At 39.1% G+C, this 12,037-nt stretch overlaps 1 protein-coding gene across 2 annotated transcripts in view; it reads left to right on the forward strand.

Moving 5' to 3' along the window:
• Positions 1-12,037, forward strand: part of LOC149156915 (eukaryotic translation initiation factor NCBP-like) — a 112,950-nt gene that overhangs the window by 66,544 nt on the left and 34,369 nt on the right. The window lies entirely within an intron of this gene.

Here is a 12,037-nt window from a genome sequence, read left to right on the forward strand (position 1 = left end):
CCCCTTTTGTCCCCATATTGTTATTATTGTGCCCCATAGAAGCCCACTATTGTTATTGTTGTGCCTTTATATTATTATTGTTATGTCGTCTTTGATTATATTGTGACCCCTTAGACTACTATATATAGAAATGAGGTTTTGTCATTTGTATCATCCAAGAATTGTTCATTTGTGTAATGTAAAGGAGGTTGCCCCCTCGAAGAGGCTGATTTTGAAGTCGTTGCTCTATCTTTTCTTCTATTTTGTGAGCTGGTTGCATAACAATTGGTATCAGAGCTTTGGATTCTAGGGTTTCGCTGCTTCAAATAGGTCATCGTGGCATTTTCGCTATAACTTTTTTTCTACGACGTTTTAGAAGTTAAAATTAAAACCCATTTGAGCCAAAATCTTGATGAACCTCGGGTACGAATTTCAGATCTTGTCTCGCTATATTTTCGGAGATATGATCCAAGGAAGTTAGGGTTTTTACAGGCTCCCGAATTATATCTCAAACAAGTGACCTGGGGAAAATCGTCATAACTTTCTCTCTGAGAATCAGATTGAAATTTCGTAAAAAGTTACAGAAAGAGGACAACCTGTAGTTTTCTGTGTATCTGTTACAGGTCCAAAGGTCGAAATAGTGACACATGGCATGTCGTACAAGTTCGCTCTACTGAACCAGTCTATAATCCAGTCATTGTGGGAGATTTGACATAACTCTTCCTTGGAGAATCCAATCTTGATCAGACTTGCGGGGTTGGAAAGAGGACTCAGAGGCTACCGTAGGACGAAATTTCAGACCTTGGAGATCTGAAATTACAGAGATACAACAAATTCAATATCGAGCTCCTACAAAGTGAAAAAAGGTGTAGTTTTTTAAAAATTTTGCATAAGTTTGGTTTGAAAAATTAGTTTGAAGGAATTCAAAGGGCATAGTGAAGCATAATTATCATTAATTGATAAATCTCAAACAAAAGGGTTCAATGATGGAGCATATCAAGGAATTCCAAAAATTTAATATAAAGGTAAAAGATATTCTAGAGGAGCATATGATTGATGTGTTCATAGGGACTTTAAACGATAAAATCCAACATGAGGTTCGCCTTTGGGAACCTGATTCATTGGAGAAGGCATTCAGGTTGGAAAGAAAAATGGAAAGCAAAATTATGGCAACAAGGAAGCCTACCACTCACAACTATAAAGATGGAAGTGTTGTTGCCCCTAGCCTTCCACAACCTACAAGGTTGACACCACAACAATTGGAAGAAAAAAGAGCAAAAGGGCTTTGTTACAGTTGTGATAACAAATACATTAAAGGTCATAAGTTTGCTGATAAGAAATTATTTGACATAGATTGTGAAAAGGAGGAAGAAAATGAACAAGAAACATCAAAAGAAGAGGATATACACCAAGAATAAACCCTAGAGAAAGAAGAAATGAATTCGACCATATCTTGTAATGCATTGGCTGGAATTACCACTCAAAAAATCAAGATAGAAGGACATATAAAGAAGAAAAAGGTAATATTGTTGATTGATTTGGGCAGTACCCATAATTTTATTCATTCTAAGATAGCCAAGGAATTGAATTGCTTCCTGTATCCAGCACCAAAGTGTCAAGTGATGGTTGTAAGTGGAGGAACCATAAATTGCTTTGGAAACTGCCATAATATCAAGCTATCCATGGGAGATATGTATTGAATAGCCCAATGCTTTCCATTCCAATGGGTGGTGCTGATGTTGTACTAGGAGTCCAATGGCTCCAATCTTTGGGTACGATAGTTTTTAATTTTCAAGAACTTTTCATGAACTTTTTTTTTTTTTCGGATGGAAACGAAGTTGAATCAAGGGGTATCGCAGGGAAACCGGGAAAGATAATAAGCTCTAACAGAATGACAAAGATTGTAAAGAAAGAACAACGAGACGTAATTGCACAATTATGTTAGCTAGAGGTTCCCACATAGAAATCGTCTATTTCTCCAGATCTCGAAAAAGTCTTGGACAATCATTCCAAGGTATTTGAGACTCCCAAAGGCCTCCCACCTATTCGTGATCATGATCATGCTATTCATTTGATTCCAGGAAGTGTTCCTCCAAACATCAGGTCTTATAGATATCCTTATGCTCAAAAGAGTGAAATTGAACGTATGGTTGCAGAAATGCTAGAGGCTGGTATAATTCAACCTAGTCAAATTTCTTTCTCTGCTCTAGTAGTACTGGTGCACAAGAAGGATGGATCATGGCACATGTGTCCGGATTATAGGGAGCTCAACAAGCTCACTATTAAAGATAAATTTCCCATTCCTGTCATTGATGAATTATTGGATTGAATTGACAGGGTGCTCAAACTATTGGAGGAGAAACAATTATATGCAAAAAGCTCCAAATGTTTCTTTGGAGTACAAGAGGTGGAATATCTGGGTCATATTGTATCTCATGAAGGTGTTAAGGTAGACCCTAGCAAAATTAAAGCCATTAAGGAATGGAAAATCCTCACATCCATAAAGCATCTGCGATGATTTTTCGGGTTGACAGGGTATTATTGCAGTTTGTTAAGAATTATGGGAGAATAGCAGCACCTCTAACAACATTACTGAAGAAAGATGCATTTTCATGGACTCCAGAAGCAATGAAGGCCTTTGAACATCTTAAAGAGGCAATGTGCCAAGCACCAGTCTTAGCTACGCCGGACTTCACAAAAACCTTTATTGTGGAATGTTATGCCTCAGGAAATCGAATTGGTGCTGCTTTAATGCAAGAAGAAAGACCCATTTCTTTCGAACGTCGTCCAATCAAAGGAAAGTATTTACACAAAGCTATTTATGAGAAGGAAATGTTGGCAATACTACATGCACTTAAGAAATGGCGATCCTACCTAATGGGAAGACACTTCAAGGTAAAAACGGATCATGATAGTCTTAAATAATTTTTAGAACAAAGATTATCTTCAGAAGAACAACAAAAATGGGTCACAAAGATGTTGGGTTATGACTTTGAAATCATCTACAGAAAAGGGAAGCAAAATGTTGTGGCAGATGCACTCTCAAGAAATGATGAGGATGTGGAAGCATTGCTTTGCGCCATTTCTATTATCCAACCAGATTGGATAAACAAAGCAAGGGATGAATGGAAGAATGACGAAGAAGTGTGGGCACTCATTCAAAAGTTACAACAAGATCCCAGTACATCTGATACATTTAGCTGGAAAAATGATTCGTTATGGTATAAAGATCGCTTATACCTATGTAAGAATTCCCAACTCAAACAAAAGATTCTTATGGAATTGCACACCTCTCCCTTAGGAGGGCACTCAAGATTTTTAAAAACTTACCACAGGGTTAAGAAGGAATTTTTTTGGGATGGCCTTAAATCTGATATTCAAAAGTTTGTGGCAGAATGTTTGGTTTGCCAACAAAATAAAGTTGAAACAATTAAGACCCCAGTTCTATTACAACCTTTATCGATTCCAAGTCAACGTTGGGAGGAGGTTTCAATGGATTTTATCACATGTTTACCCAAGTTCGAAGGAAAGAGTGTCATCATGGTGGTAGTTGACATAATTACCAAGTATGCACAGTTTTGTGCATTATCTCATCCATTTAAAACCAGTACAATTTCTATTGCATTTATGGAAACAATTCAAAAGATACATGGAAACCCAAAGATTATTGTAAGCGACAGAGATTCCATTTTCAATGGAAATTTTTGGACATAATTATTTTCTTGTCTTGGTACTCATTTAGCTCATAGCTCATCTTATCATCCTCAATCTGATAGGCAAACTGAGATAGTAAACAAATGTTTGGAAGGGTATCATCGTTGCTTTGTATCTGATAAACAGACATAATGGGTCAAATGGTTGCCTCTGGCTGAATGGTGGTATAACAATTCCTTCCATACTGCAACAAAAATTACCCATTTATGACACTTTATGGATATCATCCACCATCCATCACATCATATTTAAGAGAAAATTCTAAGGTTCAAGTAGTGGGAGATCACATCGAGCATCAACAACAAGTTCTCCAACTCTTAAAGGATAACCTCACTTTGGCGTAGAATAGAATGAAACAACAGGCATATCAACATCGCAGCGAAAAAAGTTTTGATGTAGGTGACTGGGTATTTCTACGACTACAACCATATAAACAAATGTCTCTCAAGCAAGCTAAGAAGGATAATAAATTATCACCAAAGTATTATGGTCCGTACAAGGTGTTGCAAAAGATTGGTACTATGGCATACAAATTGGAGCTTCTTGCAACTTCCTGAGTGCACCCATTTGTCCATCTTTCATGCTTAAAGAAGGTTATAGGTGACAAGCTCCCAGTTCAAACAATATTGCCAGAACTTGACGAGGAAGGAAAAATCATATTGGAACCTGAAGCAGTCACAGAAATAAGAACTCAAAAACTACAAAATCGATCAATTTTGGAGTATCTCATCAAGTGGAAGAACTTAGCTGCTGAGGATTCCACATGGGAGGATGAGAATTTTATACAAAAGCATTTAGAACTACTCAAGTGTTGAGGACAACACTTTTTTGAAGGAGAGGGGCATGTTAGGTCCTTATAATACTAGTGATTTCCATATTACTATTGTTATTGTAGCCCTTATTGTTATTGTTGTGCCCTTATTGCCCCCATATTGTTATTATTTTGTCCCATAAAAGCCCACTATTGTTATTGTTGTGCCCTTATATTATTATTGTTATGTCGGCTTTGATTATATTGTGACCCCTTAGACTCCTATATATAGAAAGAAGGTTTTGTCATTTGTATCATCCAAGAATTGCTCATTTGTGTAATGTAAAGGAGGTTGCCCCCTCGAAGAGACTGATTTTGAAGTCGTTGCTCTATCTTTTATTTTATTTTGTGAGCTGGTTGCATAACAAAGTCATAGTCATTATGTAAAAGACCCTTCTTGGACTCCTTATGTCAAAGAAGAAAAATATGTTTTTGTGTCATAATGTGTAATAAGCCTCCATCCACCAAGTTGGCTCCATCTTCCTCTAGTCGGCCTCATTGAAGGGACATATCCTCACACAATGTTGGAAAATGTAACTAGGTTCGGTCTTCATTAATGTATTTGAATCATCATGAAATGTACTTTTCAAAAGGATAAAGAATTATTATTATTATTATTGTAACAATGACTTATTAAAGCATGGGTTTCATGCTTGGGTCATCGTTATATTAGTCAAAGACCCTTCTTGGGCTTTTGAATCATGTAAAAAGGTTTAGTATTGAGTCAAATATAGTTTATGTATCCTCCACACCAATTCGGCCTAAGGACACCAATTCAACCTCCCTTGAAGCCTATAAAAAGAAGCAAGTCGAATTCATTTGGAGCATCTCATCTTAAGCTAGTTCGATATCTCTCAGGAAGCTGGAGAAGTGTGAAGTGAGTCTAAGGAAGAAAAGGAAGTGTGAGTTGGGTGAAGTCTAAGGAGAAGAAGAAAATCGAACTTTTGGTGCCTCTCTCTCTTTGTTTCATGCCCTAGTTTGGGAGATCGAAGTCTTCCAAGTTTCGCTGCTGCTTGATGCTGAAAGTTACTACATAGTCGAAGTTGCTGGGAAAGAGGTCGACGATTTGGGAGTCTGACTTGGTGTGGAAGGTTTGGTCTTTGTCTAGGGTGAAGAGTCTTAAAGAATACTATTTAAAGGAAGAGAATTTTGACTTGGTTTTCCCCTCGAGGGGGGTTTTGTCCTGGCATAGTGCCTACATCTTGTGTCTCTTGTTTTGTGATATTCATACACACATAATATGGTAATTTCTTGATGAAAGATAAGATGATAAAGAAGTAAAAGAAGCCAAAATAACTCACAAGTAATTATCAAGTAAGGAGAATCAAACCCTAATCTATTTGCATTGATTTTCCAACATGGTTTTAGAGCTAAGGTCAGGAAAAGTTGAAGATCATTTTGTTGGCATAGATTTTCCCTCTCTTTGATGAACTACATAAGAATGGGTATCAACACTGTTGGAAGCTGGATCAAGGTCATCCATTACTTATTCAACAAGGTCAAAAGTCAAGGATTCTTGTCCGCTTTTACAAGTTCTCTTAATGATGACAATGCATGGATCATTGATAATGGAGTATCAAGACACATGACAGGAGAATGTAAACAACTTCATATACTATCAAAGGAACCATCTTCTCATGCAGTGGAATTGGGTGACAACAAAAGCTTTGTTGTTAGAGGCCTGTGATCAACATCGTTGAAGCTGGAAAATGGATCGAAGCTGCACCTCAACAACATTCTATATGTTCCAGGTTTGATTTTTTTTTTTGCTTTCTATTTCTTGTTTAGAAGATAAAGGGGAAAGAGTTGATTTTGTTGATGGAAAGTGTTGGTTTGGGAAAAGACTCTAGCACTGATAAAGCTAGGGTTATTGGAGTTTGTGAAGCCTTTATAGAGTCATTACACCACCTCCTCAAGCTTTGGTTCATATGGAAATCAGTCCCATTGAGCTATGGCATAGGAGGTATGGTCATCTACATTATAAGGTCATCCCTACTCTTAGTCAATTGGTTCATGGTATCCCCAATATGAAGTTAGATCATGAAGGTGTGTGCAAGGGATGCTCTTTGGGAAAACATACAAGAAAGCCATTTCCGAATAGTGAAACTAGGTCTAAAGAGATATTAGACCTCATCCATTTTGATGTGTGTGCCCATGTCTGACAAATCACTTGGAGGTCATCTCTACTAAGTGACATTCATTGATGACTGTTCTAGAAAGACATGGCTCTACCTTCTCAAAACAAAAGATGAAATATTTGATAAGTTCAAGGAGTTTAGGTCCAAACTAGAAACCCTAATCGAAAGAAAGATAAAAACTCTAAGGTCTGACAATGGTGGGGAATACACTTCTAAAGAATTGATTCCATATTGTAAGGAAGCAAGTATTAAGAGGGAGCTCATTGTTCCCTATTATCTTGAACAAAATGGATTGGCCAAAAGGAAGAATAGGTCAATTGAAGAAGGCGTTCGAACTATGCATTCAAGACCTACCAAAATTCTTATGTGGAGAAGTGATCCGAGTTGACTCACCTCCCAGATTTAACCAAGATATTTTACTTTCGTGATGTGGTTAGAATTGCATTTAAAAGAGCATAAAGGAACATATATGCATGCTGTAAAGAAGAGGGAACATGACAAGAGTCAGCAACATAAAACACAAGACATTGATAACGGAGTTCGTCCAGGAGGGACTACGTCTCCGGGCCTTGGTGTCAAGATGGTGTAGGCCGCTGCATTAAATGCTGGAAAGAGTGATGATGTACATACATGTGTTTTCTCTATCATACAAGGAATATGCCCTCACGCAGGAGTGGTTCCAAGAGATGTTCCGTTGCAGGAACTCATTCAAAAAAGGACTCCTATCAGCATGACATAATTTCACGTGTGTTAATAATGAACATCCCACCTACATGGCATCAAAGGGATCTCAATTGAAACATACATGGCGACAACATGAGTATCCCGTCAACATGATGACAAAGGGATCTCAATCAAAACATGACAATAAGTACATCTCACATCAAGAGCAAAACAAGATCCCACATCAAGCATCAAACAAGGATCTATACAGCGCAATGCATCTCAACCAAAGAGATAAAGAAGTACATGATCACACGGCATATACCTCACATCAATGAGTTATCTAAAGAAGAGGATGATAAACTTCTAGATTTGGTTGCACCATCAATCTCGTGGTGTCGAATCTCATGGAAATGACTGCTCACACATTCAATGCTGACACCTGCACTCCACTTTGAAAAGTGGTCGAAAAATGAAATGATCAAATGGAAAATTTGATTGCACCATCAAATTCGTGGTGTCGAATAGTGTAAAATCGACTGTCAAACTTATGAATTCTGACAAAGTGAAAATCTGGGGCTACAGGAATCTTTTAGATTCTCCTAGATTCCTCAAAGATTCCCTCCTCTGGGTCATCTGAAGATTTGTTGCTCAAATCAAAATTTTGTTTCCGCCATTAGGTTCGTGTCGTTTACCCTCTGAAAAGTGGGTTCAATCATGGTTCCACCTGCAAAATTAATTAAAAATCGCCTTGAACTCCGTGCTGCATTCTGCCTCTCGCGCACTGAGAAAAATGGGTTTGTATGGTGGTAGGGTGACAGACTGTACAAAGCCGCCACCCGTGGCGCCTTGGGCGGAATAATGGAGGCGGAGAGGTCGGGGGATCAAATCTCGCCTCTCCCAAAAATACACAGAACAGTTTGGCGCGTTAATTTTTGGTGGTGTTGTATTGATTTAGTTTTTGGCGCGTGGGTTGCGGTTAAACCGTTTTATATTTAAACATGGATCGTAGTTTAACCGTGGGCAGAGTTAATGCGTTGTATTTAGTATAGTGGTTGGAACTTGGGTGTTGTATTAAATATGTGTTGTTGGTTTGTTTTGGCGTATGCCATATGGGGCCGCCCGGTGGGGGCCGGCCCTCGTGGGCCGGGTGGGTTCAATCCTCGTCGACTCCACATTTAACGCGATGGCATATTGATAGTGGGGTGGTTGGGGTGTGGGCCGTGTCCACCAGAGGTGGCCCGCCCACCCTATACATAATGTATATTTGGAGTGTTGGTTGGGGGCCGACGGGGGTCATGGCCCATCGGCCATATTAATACAAATTTTGTTATTTGGGTTGGGGCTAGCGGGGCTCATGGCCTGTCGACCCAATTTTTAATAAAAGTTTGTTTGATTGTTGTGGCTTTGGGAGGGCGGGTGGTGGGGGTCATGGCTTGCCACCTCAACATATAATTTTTTTGATTTTTGTTAAATTAATAGACATTTTCAAATCTTTCAAAAATAAGGGATATTGGGCAATTTAAAGAGGCCATAATTTCGCCTGTTTTCGGGAGCTAAGTTTCATGCCGGTTGACGGTGAATTTGTAGGACACTTAAACCTGGCCCACAACCCAACTTTGACCAAAACTTTGACTGGCTCTTTCTCCCTCATACGAGCTCGGATTTGAGTGCCGTTCACACCGTTGGAATCAGGGCGATGAGCACTTTGATCTGGTGCTAGTTTGGGAGAAATCTGACCACTTTGAATTTTGACCCTTTCTGAGTCCTCTGGGACTTCTGCATGTGTCTGGAGCCACCTGGATCAATCCTCCCCACTGAGGAGCTTTTGGTCCTCCAAAAGCATGAAAAATAATCTGCAACTTCTCTGTACCTTGTCTGCACTTACAAATGTTTGATAAGTCACCTTTCCTTCTCCTTCACCTTCACCTTTGTTTTTCGGAGCCATAAGCGATGAACCGACACCTGCAACCTCTGCAAACCTGTAGTACATTGTTTTGCAAATTACATGCTTAATTCTCATGACCAACTAATGCACAAGCATTCCATACTTGCCACGAGTTTATAACACATACTCGGTGTTCAAGTTTACATCATGATGGAAACAATACCCAGCGACCAAAAACAAGGCCAACATATCATTGTTGCTTCAACAAGTGATGGAAAACACATCATCACTGCAACAAATGATTTACAAAATAAGGCCAAACAATATTGTTTCTTTGACAAGTGATGGAAACACGAACATCGCTTTCAGAGTTTAAAATGCAACACAAAACAAGACCAGACATCATTGTTGCTTAGCAAGTGATGGAAAACACATCATCACTTTTACGTTTTAAAATGCAACACGTGATTGGAAAAAAATAAGACCATGACATTCTATCACGCCTAGAAGAACCATTTCTCACGTATCAATGTGAATGGGTCGTTTCCTTGTGGCGCATTCGCTGGTCGAACAATCGTTTCATCTGGTTCATGCATCGACACTTTGTCTTTAAGGCGCTGCTCTGGATGGAGCCTCCAACAAGTGGCTCTTTGATGGCCACCTCTATTGCAATGACTGCAATACATCTTCGTCTAGATCTGCTTAACATGTTTCTTTACCTGCTGTTGAGAGGGTCTTTCATGCCTCCTCCTTTTGTGTGATGCTATTCTTTTCCAGCACTCAACAAATGTGTGGTTATGTAATCCACAAAAAGTACATGTTTTTCGATTCCATGATTTATGTCCATCATTAACAACATGATGATAATTGAAATGAACATTCGAATATCGAGACTGGTTATACCTTTCCTTGATGTCTCCGGTGTCATTATGGCGATGAGAGCTTGCCTCAGCTCTTTCCTTCTAATGGGCACTGCCATGGGATGATGGGGATGTGTTCCCATCATTCGACGATCTCAACAATGTCTCGGAAGCATCTAACACCTTCGAGCATTCTCCTTCGGTGTATCCCAAGCCTGCAAATTGAGGTCTCTACACAACCTCCAATGGTTGAGTTATGCCTTGGCTATTAACACCAAGTTTTTCCTCCTTGTACCTCATCCTAGTAAGGAGTCTCATGTTTGTCCCTATAATTGGTATCTCCACATTTCCAACAGAAATCATACTATGTGAAGACGAAACTGAAGGGAAATCATCATCTTTTATCTCCATTGTCGAGTTGGAAAGAATTGATGAGGACTTCTCATCATCTGTTGTTGGTTGTTCGCTCGCTATCTTGGCGCATTTCCCAACTTCCTTTCTGACATACCCAAGTCCTGTTTGACAGGGTAATTCCTCTACTTTGATGGGGTTGACAATGCCTTGACCATTAATGCCCAAGCCTTTTCCTTCATACCCCATTTTCTTCAACAATTTGGAGCCAATCCCTGTGGTATGATTTTCAAAAATAGTGAAATCATCATCAGGACACATACATAAATTTAGAGAATTACTTTTTACCTCACACGGGTCACACTGTAGCTTTTCCAACGCCTCGTCCTTAGCTTGCAGCTGTTGTAGCAAACTCTGTTTCTCCTCTTTCTCTTTTTGTAGACGCATCTTCAATTCAACGTTATCTGTTTGAAGATTTTGGTTGCCGTGCTTCAGTTCTTCCAGGGCCTCTTCCGTGGCTCGCAACTAAAGCTGCACTTGCTGCTTTTCTTTTGTCTTTTTTTGTAGAGCTTCATACATTATTTCCACCTTTTGGGAAATTTTGAGCATGGTCTTGTACATCGCTTTGTTATCCTCCATCGTTGCATGTTCCATTGTTCACGCTTGCAATTCACATCCATGCAAAGACCGCTCTGATACCAAACTTGATCCGAGTTGATTCAACTCTCGGATTTAACCAAGATCTTTTACTTTCATGATGTGATTAGAATATGACCACTTTGAATTTTGACCCTTTCTGAGTCTTCTGGGACTTCTGCATGTGTCTGGAGCCACCTGGATCAAGAAGCAACAATGACAACCATGTACATACAAAATAGAAGTCCTCATAAGAGTCTTGATAATACAACACCTGAAGAAGTTATCACAGGAAAGAAGCCGAGTGTGGATCACCTTTGAATCTTTGGAAGTCCAGTGTATATCCATGTTCCAAAGGACAAGCGAAAGAAGTTGGACCCTACAAGTATCAAGGGAATATTTGTTGGATATAGTCTCTCCTCAAAAGCATAGAAAATCTACATAAAGGAAAGAAGACACAATGAAGTACGCAGGGATGTCATATTCGATGAAAATCAAGCATATAAGAAATCCAAGGATATTCCTATTGATTCTGATGACGAAGAAGTTCCCATATTTGAAGAAGAAGAAGTTCATCATGAAAACCCTACTACAAATCAAGAAGAAGAAGAAGAAGGACCAAGTGAGCCCATTCAATCGGTGGTCATCCTAACGCGAAGGAAAAGGCCAAATTGGTTAAAAGCCACATTAGAAGACACTGAAGGACATGAAGTTGCGAAAGGAACCTTCAGGGAAAGTAAGAGACCAAAAATATATTCTGGTTATGCTACATACATGACAAAGTTAATTGAAGTTGAACCATCTACATTCAAGGAAGCTGCTCATCAAAAGGCTTGGAAGAAAGCAATGCAGGAAGAATATCAGTCCATTATGAAGAATGGGGTTTGGGAAATTGTTCCTAGACCTAGTGACAAATTGGTTATCACCTCCAAATGGATCTATAAGATCAAACATGCTGTTAATGGAACTATAGACAAGTACAAAGCAAGATTCATTG

The sequence above is a fragment of the Pinus tabuliformis genome, chromosome 9 (assembly GCF_031772625.1).
Source record: "Pinus tabuliformis cultivar Carrire ecotype Pingquan chromosome 9, CPIR1, whole genome shotgun sequence".
Classification (NCBI taxonomy): domain Eukaryota; kingdom Viridiplantae; phylum Streptophyta; class Pinopsida; order Pinales; family Pinaceae; genus Pinus; species Pinus tabuliformis.